The 14,463-nt window shown below is 43.7% G+C and overlaps 1 protein-coding gene across 9 annotated transcripts in view; it reads left to right on the top strand.

The window, feature by feature from the left end:
- IQSEC1 (IQ motif and Sec7 domain 1) overlaps positions 1-14,463 on the top strand; it is a 1,385,758-nt gene that overhangs the window by 1,053,947 nt on the left and 317,348 nt on the right. The window lies entirely within an intron of this gene.

Here is a 14,463-nt window from a genome sequence, read left to right as displayed (position 1 = left end):
TGCTGACAGGAAATGGCACGTGCCTTGTTTTCAGCTGGACCTCAGAGGTTCAGGAAGATAAAGTGACTTGCTGATGGTCATACAGAGTCAGAGACAGTGAAACGCATTGAACCCATATCTTTTTAATCATAAGTTGAATGATGTAACCATTAGACAAACAGACCTCTTCTTAGGGATGTGCATTTGTTTTGCCCAAATGAGTAAAATGTGATGAATGAATAGATTTTTGGTTCACTTTATTACAACCAAACCTAAACATCAACTTATCGGAAAATATTCCAAAATTTTGTGATATTTTTGGTTTGGCAAATAGTACAAATTAAAAAAAACAAAACCCCGCTCCTTGGCCTTCTTTACTTCTTCCGTGAGGGGTCTGGAATGAAGAAAGGGGCAGGCGCGATCCCTCCTCGTTCCTGCCCTGCTGCCTCCAGTGGCTCGCCCTGAGCCTGGCACCGTATTGCTTTGGGGCTGAAATGAAACTTCACATTAGAGGTGAGGGGAAGCAGAGGGAGGGGCATTTCTCTGTTATTTTTTTGTTTTGAAATTAAAAAAAAAAAAAAAGTAATGTTTATTTTGGTTCAGCAAGCATACGGAAGCAAAATAAACATTAGGCAAACCCAAAACCCAAAAATCCTCCTGAAGAAAAAAAAACAAAAAACTAACCAGAATGAAAAATTTGCCCTGTACATCAATACCACGTCTACATAATAGTTTGAAAATGATTTCCTCAAATGACATTGCATATATTGCATTTTTTAATTGAAAGAACTATTAATCAGTATGTAAAAGTTGTAAGAGATGATGCAATACACATTGAAGTCACATAATAGAAATTGATAAGAGTCTACATACCATATGATGGCATTTGTGAATCCATTATCACGTGCAATTTTTCTAGAATTCAATTTTTTCTTTTCTATTGAGGGTACCAAAAGAGGTACCAATTAGTGTGGTGATGGGGTTTGTTCTGTGGACACTTGTCCACTGGAACTGGAGTCTACTTACTGATTCATTTCATATAGGCCACTGGATGACTTTTAACTGGCAATGACTTTCAGTCACTACGGACTTAAGCCCAGAGTCAGTAAAAGGATATTGCATGCCCTAAGCAAACTTTCCGTTTTGTGATACCTCCTACCACCCACAGCTCCAGCACAGCACTACCTGCTACACCAGCAGCGGGCAGGATGGGCTCCACCAGTTGCCTTGGCTTGAAGGGGTCTCCTGCAGTCTTCAGTTGCTGGTGGGATGGGATCCACCAACAGCCCCAGACCTCCTTCCTTACTTGCTAGTGCAATGGTCCCTACCAGAAGCCCCAGGCCGCCTCCCACTGTTTTTTACTGCTGGCAAAATGGACTCCAGAAGTTGCCATGGGCCTCCTCTTGCGGTCTTTGCTACTGGTGGGATGGATTCCCTCATTAGCCCTGGGCATCCTGCCACAGTCTTTGCTGCTGTCAGAATGGATTCTACCAGTGGTCCAAGGGTGTAGATGGGGGTCTTCCAAGTCTTTGGCCGCTGGTAGGCAGGATGAGCTCTACCAGCAGTTCAGTGCTGCATTGTCGTTGCAAACATTTTGAAAATTCACAAGCCAGAACAGCTGACGTCTTGACTGCTAATCTTGCAATGCACGAGACCAGCAATCTGGAAGTACTGGCCACAAATTTTAAAAATCTTTGCATTCAATGCTGCGTGCATGCCTTCCTATAAATGTGTTTATTTTCTTTTCTTTATAAGCATTTGATATTTTGTATTTTCCTAAAGGAAGGCCCATGGTGGATTATATAAAAGTAACAGGGCATTCAGTGTATAACTAATGGATACATACAGATATGATAACAGATATGAGAAGGTTTCCGAAATTATGCTACTTCCAAAATATTGGTGATCTAGGTGACTGCTTAGTTTACTCAATGGAAGGTCTGGTCCTGCTTGAGTCAGGTGTGAACCGATGTCCTAGACGTGTAAGTGTAAATATGAGCCAATTACTTTGAGCTTTCCTGTCCCCCTAATTAATAGTAATATGTTGAATTTACCTTTGTAATATCTTTTTCCTTAAAAGAGTAAATATTCAACAACTCACAACCCTGTTGGTGCTCCCTAATAGTCCACGATTCTTTTCACAACAGTTGCTGTGAAACAGAAAATATAACTTTTGATCTATCACTTTCTGTTTGGTAGCTGCTGTCATTAATTGCAGATTTGCAACAGAATTTTGCAACAGGAGTTGCTGTAACTTAGTGTAATTTAACACACCCAAAAGTCAGAGTTCCCTATGTGATTTCCCTTTAACTCAGTAAAATTCTGGGAAGCAACATGTTAAATTCTCATCAAAGCTGCACCAGAGACGACATTAGCCCTGGGCGCCTGTGGACAGTACCCCGAGTCTCCTCCTCTGCATCCTGAGTCTCTTTCAGTGGCTGTTGGGCTGTGAAGAAAAAAAGAAGCCCAGTGGAGCTGCTGTTGATCCCATTCCATGGCAGCTAAAGAAAGGGCCTGACAGGTCACCACCTACCCCATCCCCCAGAAGAAAGAGGGGAAGCCCAAAGGGAGAGCCTGTATGTGTGTGTGTGAGAGTGTGAGAGAGCATGTGGGAGTGTGTGTGTGTGTGTGTGTGAGAGTGAGAACATTTGTGTATGAGAGTGAGAGGCTTGTGTGTGTGAGGAAGGGAGCCTGTGGGCATATGTGTGTGTGTCAGGGATGTGAGAGAGGTAGACTGTGGGGGCTGAGAACATATCTGACTCCCTCATGCACTTTCCTTGCAGCGCATGCTTCAACAGCTCCCAAAAGCAAGCCAACCTGACTTATACCTTGAGATGTATATCATGTGATCTGGAGCCTGGCAGAATCGTGTCAAAACATCTCCAACATCAATTTCACATTTTTTTCTAAATAACTAAGTAGTAGCGCACACCCTAGACCAGGGGTGAACAAACAGAGCTGCAGTCACCCTTCCATCCATGCAATCAATTGGGCCTCCTCCCCCAACTTGGTTACAGTTCTCATATATAGAAGAAATATGCTGAGGCAATCAAAAAATATGCTAAAGTGTTCAGATAGTAATATACTGCATAAAAAGCACAACATGAACACGTGTATAAACTACACTTGAGCAGGTTCAATTAAATATTTCAATATATATATTGGAAGAAGTATATTAGCAGAAAATAGTAATCACTGACGTGTTTGTGTATAGCTAAGTAAATGGTACTGGTTGAACACTCAATGCTACATTTGAACAATGAGCAATAATAAAATATTCCAAAAGTTATTTTTTCTATTTTTTTCTTATAAAATTCTTAAGTTGTACATCTCATGGGCAAACTAGATAATTCCAAAAGATCGAGCAACCAATATGACACTCAATATCACTGTGTTCAAACAATCAATGACATCAAAGGAATTAACACTCAATGGGGACAATGCAATGAGACCCACGCTGATATCTGTGCTGATTTTTCTGCACTGATGTCTCTAGCACCCATGGCAAAAACCGACGGCAGTGCAGGATGTAATAATGGCTGCATATGCTAATTAGATACGTGCATAAAATCTGCGTACACCAAACACACGTGCCATAATGCATGCGGTCATGGGCGCTCATGGCCCTATGTAGTAAATTGTACAGACATCCATGCAGAAACCTGCACAGACACCCTTCGGCATTTGAAAACCTACGATTGATTCTCAGGGCGAAAGCTTTTCATTTTCATAAAAGTAAATAAATTAGTGGTCCAGAAGTTGATGTGAAGGTGGGTAGAGCAATATCTATTAGAGATGTGAATTGGAACCGGAATCGGTTCTGATTCCGGTTCTGATTCACATCATGGTTTTTTTTTCATCCGGCCCGATCGCGGTTTTGTTTATCGGCTGCGCCCGAGCCGATAAACAAAAAACCCACCCGACCCTTTAAAACTAATCCCTTAGCTTCCCCCACCCTCCCGACCCCCCCCCCCCCGACCCCCCCCCCCCCAAAAAACTTTTTACAGGTACCTGGTGGTCCAGTGGGGGTCCCAGGAGCGATCTCCCGCTCCCAGGCCGTCGGCTGCCACTAATCAAAATTGCGCCGATGGCCTTTGCCCTTACCATGTGACAGGGTATCCTTGCCATTGGCTGGCCCCTGTCACATGGAGGGAGCACTGGATGGCCGGCGCCATCTTTAAAAAAAAAAAAAAAAAAAGAAGTGTGGATATCTATCACTCGGCCGTATAGATATATAAAAGTAAATGTTATATTTCCTATAATTAGTGCTTCTTATTGAGGGCTCTCCCCCCTTATTTCCTTTATTTTTATAAAGTGCAAGGAAAATATTTAGTTGTTTCTCTACTTTTCTTTTTTTTCTTGTCAAATGATGTTGTTTATTCTGCACTTTAAAGCATTGCCTACCAAGTGTAATACTTGTAAATGTATATTGAAAATTGCACAAATAAAAATTAAAAAAAAAAAAAAGTCCCCTTCATGCAGGGCTGGCGTGACCATTAGGTGAGACTGAGCAGTCGCCTAGGGCAGCTTCAGTGGGCAGGGTGCTCCCGGGGAACGTGACATGGTGTATGCAATATGAGAGAGAAAGAGAGAGAGCACTGTAAGAGGGAGACCATAACTCTATATATCTACCACTGTCAGAGGGGCACATTCAAGTCAGGGTGGGTTGGGGGGAGGGCAGTGTTACATTGGTCTAGCACTGGCCCTGCCTTCGTCTCCCTTTTTGTAATAAGAGCAGTCCTCCTACCTGTGCTAAATTTCAGTTTTTGGCACAAATAAGTACCACTGCTTTATTAGCTTAGAAGTCCTGCATATTTATGTACTGCTACTCACAACTATCTATAATCTTCTTTAGGGTTACTCTGAATTTTAAGGTTTTGACTCAGTCCCATTGCTTTAGAGCCATGTAACTTTGCAACATGATTTTTTTCTCATTCAGTCACTGTCTTTGTTTCTCCTGGAAGTATTACTGTGATTATCCTAAGCAAACAGAAGTGGTAGGTGATGGAAGTGATTATCCTAAGTGTCAGGGGATAGAAGGTGATTTCATGAAAGTGTTATGATTCTACACAATCCTACCAAGCAAATTCTTGTAGCTGCTTGCCAAAAGAGCCACAGAAGAGTGTAGCATAAAAACAGGATCCTACCTTTTCAGTTTGTGTGCTACGTACATTTAAGTATTTGTCAGTGTAACAGACTTTATCAATGAAGTTAATAAGTAGCACATTTAAAACAAATTGGAGAAAATTCTTTTTCACTCAATGCATAATTAAGCTCTAGAATTCATTGCCGGAGGATATGGTAAAGGCAGTTAATATGACTGGGTTTTAAAAAGATTTGTACAAGTTCCTGGAGAAGTCTACAAAACTATTAAATCAGATAGATATGGGGATAGCTACTACTTATCCCTGAGTGTTAGCAGCATGGTATCTATCTACTATTTGGGATATTGCCAGGTACCTGTGACCTGGATTGGCCACTGTTGGAAACAGGATACTGGGTTTGATGGACTCTCAGTCTGACCCAGAACGGGATTTAAGATGACAGCACCCGTAGGCAGAGGACTCAGAACAAGAGATTCCTCCTTTCCCCTTTGCCTGGAAAGTAGAGAGCAGTGGAAAGAATCCTAGTTTTTGGGCACCTCCAGAATTTTGTGTCCAAGGCGCATGCCTTTGTTGCCTATTCCTATATCCGGCCATGGTCTGACCCAGTATGGTAATTCTTATTTTCTATTTTACCTTTTAAAATACTGAGAATAAGAATTGTGCTATCTGAAGAAGAAATAGCCTAAACTCTTTATAGTGAATTCTGGTTTTCCAAAAAATAATTCATTCTACGAGAGAAGACACAATTTCCCATTAACTAATGTCCAAGTCATGGAAAAAACATATCTGATATTTGAGAAAGATGGTACAATTTTGATAGCTCCATAAAGAAAACAGACTGCTCTTCTGGCATGTAAGTTTTCATTCCGATAAGATGTCAGAAGGGAAACAGACATATGTACATTAGCTGTTATGGTCGTGGACCCTTGGGCCGGCTGAGACTGCAGGTGTTGCACTGTGGGGACCCACATGAGTATCGCAGCCGGGAGGCAGTGCTGGAGAGAGACTTCGAAGAAGGCTTCACCACTAGAAGACCGAGGTCCCCCCAGGAGGAGCCTGTAGGGACCCGGACCTCTTGGACTTAGGTGGGACCCTATGCGACCAAGGATCCAGGAGGCGGCCGAAGAGATGGTCGATGAGGAAGGCAGGGTCCAGGAGGCTGGAGAGTCTTCACCCTCGGAAGCCCGTGGCTCCCCCGGGAGGAGCCCATGAGAGCCCGAGCCCCTGGGACTTAGGAGAATCCTCTGGGCCAGCAAGATCCGGATCCCTGTGGAGGCGGATGAAGCTGAAGTCAAGGTCCAAGAACGAAGCTGGGTCAGAAGCCAGAAGTCAGAAGTCTGAAACCAAAGCCAGGGGCGGAAGCTGAAGACGGAGTCAATGGACGAAGCCGGGTCAGAAGACAGAAGAGATGATCCAAAGCAGCAACTAGAAACTCAGTGAACTGAAAGAACCTTGTTGCAAGGCACTGAAGATGTCCAGAAGCAGGGTTTAAATATCCTGATAGCGTCTGACGTCATCCGAGGCAGGGTTTGAGTTTTCCCACGCTGGCCCCTTTAAGAGGGACACCTCCCCGCACGTGCGCGTCTAGGGGGCGGGGCCAGCCGCGGCGGAGAGACGCGCAGGAGGCAGTGCAGGCCTGAGGAGGCCTCGAAGCTGCCCAGGCCATCCCCGAGGTAGGTGGAGGGACCGGGGCACGGCCCGGGACCATAACATTAGCAATGTTTATTCAAATTTCTGAAAGTAATTAATCCAGGCTTTATTAAAAAAAAAAAAAAAAAAGGAACATTTTTTATTTTTTTCTTAAAATTTCCAAATATTTTAGATAGGATTACATTGTCATTCGCTGGATTCTTCAAAATGCCTGTTTTGCTTGTTTTATTGCATTTTCTGTTTCACTTTTTTGGGAATTAAATTGTACCCTTTTTATTCTGGGCATGCACCCTGTTTGTAAGTCTTTCCTTCAGTCTTCGCTCCAGTTCTGCAAGTGGTATTCATTCTCTTCACGTCCCTGTGTGATGATGATGGTGGCCTTGGAATCCAAGCAGCATCTGCCCAGCTGCACCCAGATTTTGATACGGGCGTGGCCACAGAACTGGAGCACACAACAAAACCTAAAATACCTTGAACACAACTAAAATATTAGACAAATTAGAATGAAAGGGAGAAAAATTATGGTTTCCACTGACAACCAAATTGTAATCGTTCCCCAATATTACTGGGGAGGTTTTCTGATAAATTTCAAATGTATAAATAACAGTCCACTATGAGAAGCAAACTTAAGGGGGAAAGTAAAGGAAAAGGTTGTCCTATTTTTTCCAGGCCTGGATAAGAATTATCCAGAAGTGTCTTAATACATGAGTCCCTTCTGCTCATTTTCATGCACTCTCCTATGTGGATAATTCTTATCTTGGTCCTACAAAGAATCTGGTTCTCTCCAGGAGCTGGCTATATATCTAACAGGACTCTGAACTACTGCAAAAATCCCCTAAAAATGTGCTTTCCTGATTTTGCAAATAACAACCATCTCAAAATGGAAATGAGGGATGCAGGAGCATAACTTTTTAAAGGGATAACTAAATTATCTTGATGACCACACTTTTTAGATTGGGGTTAAATATAAATCATTGTAATATTTCAGATGCACATTTTTTTTGTGCCTGCCAGAAATTTTGCTGCTAAGGGAAAAATCCCTGTACTCACAAACTCACAATTTTGTGGGGTTTCGCAAAATCAATTGTATTTGACCCCCAGTCTTTAAAAATGGTGATTGAGATTAAAGATGAATAAATTCTCTCCTAAAAAGGTTTGCTTTCACATCCTTCATTTCTGTCTTTAGATGGTTGTTATTTTGGTCCAAGATTCTGCATATTGATGTCCAGACTGCAAAATCAGGAATTATTAATGGTTTGGATTTTTAGCTCACCTTTCAAAAGCATGCTCAAGATGGTTTACAGCAATATTCAAATACATGAAGTCCCTTCCCCAAAGAGCTTACAATCTAATTTAGATGGGCACCTGAGGCAAGAGGAGATAATGTGATGTTCCCAAAGTCACAAGAAATGATAGTGGGGAAAGTGGGATTTGAACCCACCCATTCTTCTAACAACCAGGCCACACTTTCTTTATAAACCACAAAAATTCCAATCCAATCTGGGGATTCCAAATGCACAAAGTTTTTTTTTTTGTTGGGTTTTTTTTTTAGTTAACTGGTAGTGTAGTTGCTAGACCACTTGGACACACGGAAATAGCGGTCAACAAAAACGAGCTGTAGGATAGGCAATGCCTATTTATTGGTTGAACTTAATACATTTGTGACTGGCTAGATGACTGGTGAAACTAGGGACAAATGATATTTGCAGTGAAATTCTAGACGTTAGGAACCTGATCCAGTCCTCTTAGGAAGATGCTAACTGAGGAAGCTTTATTATTTATTTACAGCATGCAATTCAGATGAGCTCTTTTCTTGATGCAGGAGTATCTCCAGCGAGCGTCCTGTTACTATCTCAGGAATTTCTCTTTTAACCATGTTATTTTGGGTGTGCACTGTGAGAAGTTTAGTAGAGCAGCTTCATGCCTCTGCTGATGCGGAGTTCGGCAGGCGGAGTTCATCCCTCTGACAGGCAGCAGCACCCTGCACGTGGCAGTGCTGTATGGAGAACAGAAGTTTGGCTTTCTTTTCTCTCTCTCTCTGACCCTTTGTGCCTCTATTAAGTTTTGCTTGAGAGCTCTTAACCTGTGTACCTCTGTAAATGATCATCCACAGTGCACAGATCATAGGGTGCATTCACTCCTGCTCTTCCTAAGTGTTTGAAGGGGAACCACAAACTACTTTTTTTTTTTTTGTAAGAATGTTCATGGTGAGCTTGTGAATTTCAGGCTTCTCTAAGGATCCCCTGCTTGCATTTACTGTCTCTGAGAGGGCAATTCAGACATCGTCGGAGAGCTTAAGGTGTCAAAACTTAAATCTTCAGGAATTTCATCTGAAAGTTTGTTGTTTTTTTTTTTTCCGCTCGGAGACTTACAAAGCAAGAAGGGAGCTTAAAAATATTTAGAATTCCAAAAGTCCAGCTGCCGAGCTGGATCACAGAGTCCTGCCTGCAAGGATCTCGGATGGGTTTCTGGGCACTGGTGAGTACCTCTCAGCGTAGTAGCCACTATAATAGAACTATCTTTATTAGTACGTGCAATTTTTAATACATGCAAACATTATATCTAGTATGTCATTCATACCTTATTTGGCTGCGTGGAGAATTTGTGAGGTAAATAAACACTATCTTTATGATGTCTGTTTACATTAAAATGGAACTATAGCTTCTTTTTATGAAAAGTATCCTGGAGTCTCTTGTTGTTTGGGATTAATTTTTCAATTACAAGCAAGAATAAAAGGTAGTGAAGGAATGTCATATTTCATAATAAAATGTTAAGGAGAATTTCTGTATATAGATGGCAATTAGGAAAAATGTCTTGGTCTCTTGTTATACTGGGAAGTGCCTGACATTCAAAAAAATGCCTGAAATAGTCGGTGTGTGCTGCAATGACTCAGTCATGGCAGTTCCACTTATTTGCAGGTCAGACAAGGTTGAAACAAAAGAAAATTATCTTATAATGTTTAGTGTGTGTGTATAAACACAGAGTATTTTTGTATGTTTTAATATATTCTACCTAATTTTATTCACTGTAATTCACCGTGAGTAAGCTCTTTTGGAACAGAGAACTGAAACTATCCTAAATAAATGAACTAAATTAATAATTCAGTGGCGTGCGGAGCATGCTAACTGAGGAGACAAATGACTTAAATCCATCCAGTGCTCAGTGAACGTGGCCAGCCAGTCAGTCCCTGCTTAGTGAGACCCATGGGCTTTCACAGTTGTAGAGAGATGGGCTCAGAGACACAGAGGTGGAAGGAGAAGACGGGGATTGCCACTCCTACCCTGCCATGCAAGAGTCTGAGAACACGATAACCCTCTGGCTTTGGTGGCAGTAAAGATATCTCTGCAGACTGCGGCAATTCTGTATTTTTTGGGGAGAAGGTGGTGTGCGAGGAGCATGAGGCTTCAAACAAGGTTTCCTGGGGCTTTCCCAAGGTTTCCCCAGAGCTTCCCAAGACTGCCCCCCCCCCCCAAAAAAAAAAAGTTGCCAGGTCCTCAAAACCTCTCTCTCCCCTCCCCCCCCAAAAAAGGTGCTGGTACCAGGAACTACCCTAGCCCCCCCCTCCCAACCCTTTCCATGGGGGCCCTGGTCAGTAAAAGGGGCAGGAGAGAGATGCCCACCCACTCCCTGCCCCTCTGATGCCCCTTTCGATATGGCACGGGTCGGCCCTGAGACCGGTGCCATGGTGAAGTTGAAATGGTGCTGGTCTCGGAGCTGGTCCGTGCCATTCTGTCGTACGGGTGCATGTTGGTACAGCCGTCCAACAAAATGGTGCAAGCTAGCCCTGAGAATGGTGCCATGTAAACATCGTTACGGCGCTGGCCGACGGGCTGACGGGCGCCAGGTTGAAAGGGACCTCGGAGGAGCAGGAGGTCAGTGGTCATTCCTCCTGCCCTTTTTACCTACCAGGACCCTCCTGGAAGTGGTAAGTTGGGACAGGATCGTTCCCAGCCCTGGCCCTGGCACTTTTTTTGGGGTGGGGTGGGGCAGGGGGATCAGAGGGGCCCAGAGAGGTTCCATTTCTTTTTGTTATTTTGGGGGTTTTTTTTTGGGGGGGGGTGTATTTTTATCTTGGTTCAGTAAAGGAGCCAAACCAAAATAAACATTAAGCAATATGAAACCTAGAAAGAAGAAAAAAAAGCAAAAGAACATAAAAGACCCCTCAGTGCAGTTTTGGGAGCTGTGCACTCCTTTTTTGCCTTCCTCCTATGTTCTCCGCTGTCTTGGGTAGAAGAGCATACAAGATCCCTCCAGCACCCACTTTTCCCATGCTTAACCACAAAGCTCTGTAAGAATCTCAACAGCCAGCAATACTAGGGCGGCCATTGCCTGAACATCCAGCCTCCTAGCCCCCCTGTGTAGCCTGCCAGACAGACCAGGCTACGTGAGTGCCTGCGCTTCCACCTGAGTTTTTTTTTTTTCTTTGTAATTTGTTGTTTATTCGGCAAATGCACATAAACAATGTTGAATTGTACATGATATTGTAAACATGCCCAAAAATTGCTTCTAGTTATCAAAACCTTTACTCACTATCTGCCACTGCAAAAAAAAAAAGGAGGCATAATTTTCACCTTACATTGTCATGCATTAAGGAAAGGAAAACTTTATGAAGAAGAAAATGGAACAATGGTAACATTTTGAAGGCTAAAAATGGACGTCTTCTTAAGAAAGATAGATGGTAACTCTGCACAGTCAATGCTCACCGCTATCTTAGAGCTGGATTTCTCAAACCAATATTTGGGGCACACCCAGCCAGTCTGGTTTTCAGGATATCTGAGATGAATATGCATGAGATAGATTTGCATGCATATCTATCTCATGCATATTCATTGTGGATATTCTGAAAACCTGACTGGCTGAGTGTATCAAGAAGATTGGGTTGAAAACCACTGGCTTAGAGGTATAAACAAGACATAACTCATGGGCCAAGCAATGGGTCTGACTTGTACATTAGCTCTGACTTGTCCAATTCAGGGCCTACTAAGATGTCAGTTGGAGCCATTTTGTCAGGGCAGACTGAGACAGGACAAGGAGACAGCTTTCTTTTTATTTAGGCATTGTTGCTTGATTTTGGTTAAATACAAAACAGCGCACAGTCAAATTTATCAGAAAAATACATTCCTGCTCTTTTGATATTTAACTTTTTTGTTTATTAGTTTGTAATTAATCACAAACTCTACTTACATTCTACCAACCATGGCAGTGAGTAAAATATGTCATTTGTGTTCTGATGTGTCACAGTTGTGTCAAGCTTTAACAAATGTGCACTAAATGAAGTATTTAGCCACTAATAAGTTCCCTTTCTGCTGTGTTAGATCATCATAATGAATAACAATCTGGGGGGAGGGAGCTACAGTATTTCCAAGATATACTGTGGTGCATATTTGCAAATAATGCATCATCACATCACAGCCCTGGGATTGGTTGTCCTACGGCAGGGGTCCCCAAACATTTCAACAGAAGATCCATATAGGACATATGACCAAGGGGGCCAGGGTAGGGGAGGTCCTCCTCAGGATTTGCTGAGCCAGATTGGGGGGGGGGGGGGGGAGGGAGAGAGAGAGAGAGAGCTCCTCAGAATTGTTTACTGAGAAGGGTTTGGGAGTATAGGGCAGAGAGCATGTCTGCTCCTTTTGTTGATTGGAAATACTGAAGATGGGGGTGGCATAGGGCAGGGGTCCTAGGAGTGTAGGGTGTGGCACATACAGGCCAATTCAATACGGTGCACTCAGGCTGAGGGCACCATTAGCCCCCGTCTGGACTCGCGTTTTCAGCACTCTATTATTACCCCTTATACAGTAAGGGGAAATAGCGCAAGGAAAATGCGTGTCCAACCCCCCAAAAACGAATAGCGCCTGCAACGTGCAAATGCATGTTGATGAGCCTATGAGTTATTCCCGCCCCATACAGAAAGTAAAATGTGCAACCAAGCCGCACATTTTACTCTCAGAAATTAATGCCTGCCCAAAGGCAGGAGTTAATTAGGGCCGGCACCGGGAAAGTGTACAGAAAAGCAGAAAAAACTGCTTTTCTGTACACCCTCCGGCTTAATATCATAGCGATATTAAGTCGGAGGCCCCAAAAATAAAAAAAAAGAAAAAATCGTTAAAAAAAAAAAATCAGCTCTCAGGTTGGAAGTCGGACGCTCAATTTTGCCGGCGTCCGTTTTCAAAACCCGTGGCTGTCAGTGGGTTCGATAACCGACACCGGTAAAATTAAGCGTCGGCTCTCAAACCCACTGACAGCCACCATTTCTGTCAATAAGGAGGCACTAGGTACGCGCTAGTGTCCCTAGCGCCTCCTTATTACCACGGGCCCTCATTTGAATACAAAATTGCGCGCCCAGGGCGCGTGTTGGGAGAGCAGGCGCTCACCTCGGAGTGCCAGCTCTCCCGCGCATTTTACTGAATCGGCCCAACAGTGTTAAAAATATTTCTAGATATCTCCAAAGTTGACAATCCTGCCATATCCCTAGGAGCCTTGCCTTCAGCCTCTCCCACTTCCCCAATATCTGCCCATCGAAGGAAGTAGAGGGCAGGGAGGGTTGAGGGAGAATGGATGGCATGAAGGGTGTTGTGTGTGTGTGTGTGTGTGTGTGTGTGTGTATGCGATTACACTCTTTCACACATCCCCCCCCCCATGAACTCTTGCTCCTTCTACTTCCTTCCCCTTTCTCATCCCTTTCTCAAATCCCTTCTCCCTTTTCCCCCTCCCTCTTGCAATATGCAATACTTGTGGTATGAGCAAAACTACCTCTTCTGGAGACCCTAATGCAGGGATCGACTCTCGGACTTGGTATCTGGTTTATAATGAGGGTATCTACTCTCCTCACATCCAAAGCCTGCGTCCTTCCAAAGAGATGGCAGTGTGGTTCGGAGCTCCAGGAACCGAACCAACATCTTTACTTGACTTTCCCTAACAGCCCTGCAGAACTCACAGCTCAGTACCGCCAATGCCTTCTTCTCCATGACCTGCACCACCCTCTATAGCGGTCAAAAACTCCTTAGGGCTGTGCCTCAGCCTCACTCTCTCCCTGTCTTATGCCAAAGTGGCTCCACCTGCACTAGGAGCAGTAACACCTGCAATGCATAGCCCAGTGATGGCTTGTGCCGGCACGCCCCGCCCACACTCTTACAATGTGCTGCCGCTTGCACTTCTGACTTCAAGTATCTGAGCTGGTGTTAGCAGTGGAGTGCAATCCCGCCACCACCACCACCACCGCAAGCCAGATCAAACTCCTGTCATCACTGCTGCAGGGCGGATCAAGCTCTTTCTGCTGCTACTGTCAAGAACCAATTGAAATTCAGTCTAGGTCCGCATTCGGCCCCCAGGCCATAGTTTCGGTTCCCTGTTCTACAGGAAGCAATCTAGTTCAGCTTTGTTGTAAAAAAAAAAGTCCTTTCTTGGGTGATGAGCTTTATAAGTCAGGCAGGGTCTCCTGGAACTGTAACACAGACTGTTTGTCATGGCAAGTAATGGTGTTAGATTGTGCATCTACTGTATGCAGACACAGTTCAAATTAGTACCAGAATTAACTGTTCAGTGCATTTCCTCCCCCCGTAGGTATCTTACTTGTGGCAAAAAATTCCTACTCGATAGGCTGTGTTATGATGAAGCACATAGAAGCCTTCTGCCCTTCATATATATAATATCACCAGCCAGATAGGGATGATTAACGCTGTTGAAGGGACATCTTGTGACATATGGGCTGCAGTGAATTGTTAGAAAA

Source organism: Rhinatrema bivittatum, chromosome 4 (genome assembly GCF_901001135.1).
Source record: "Rhinatrema bivittatum chromosome 4, aRhiBiv1.1, whole genome shotgun sequence".
NCBI lineage: Eukaryota > Metazoa > Chordata > Amphibia > Gymnophiona > Rhinatrematidae > Rhinatrema > Rhinatrema bivittatum.
This window is presented reverse-complemented; position numbering and strand designations above follow the sequence as displayed.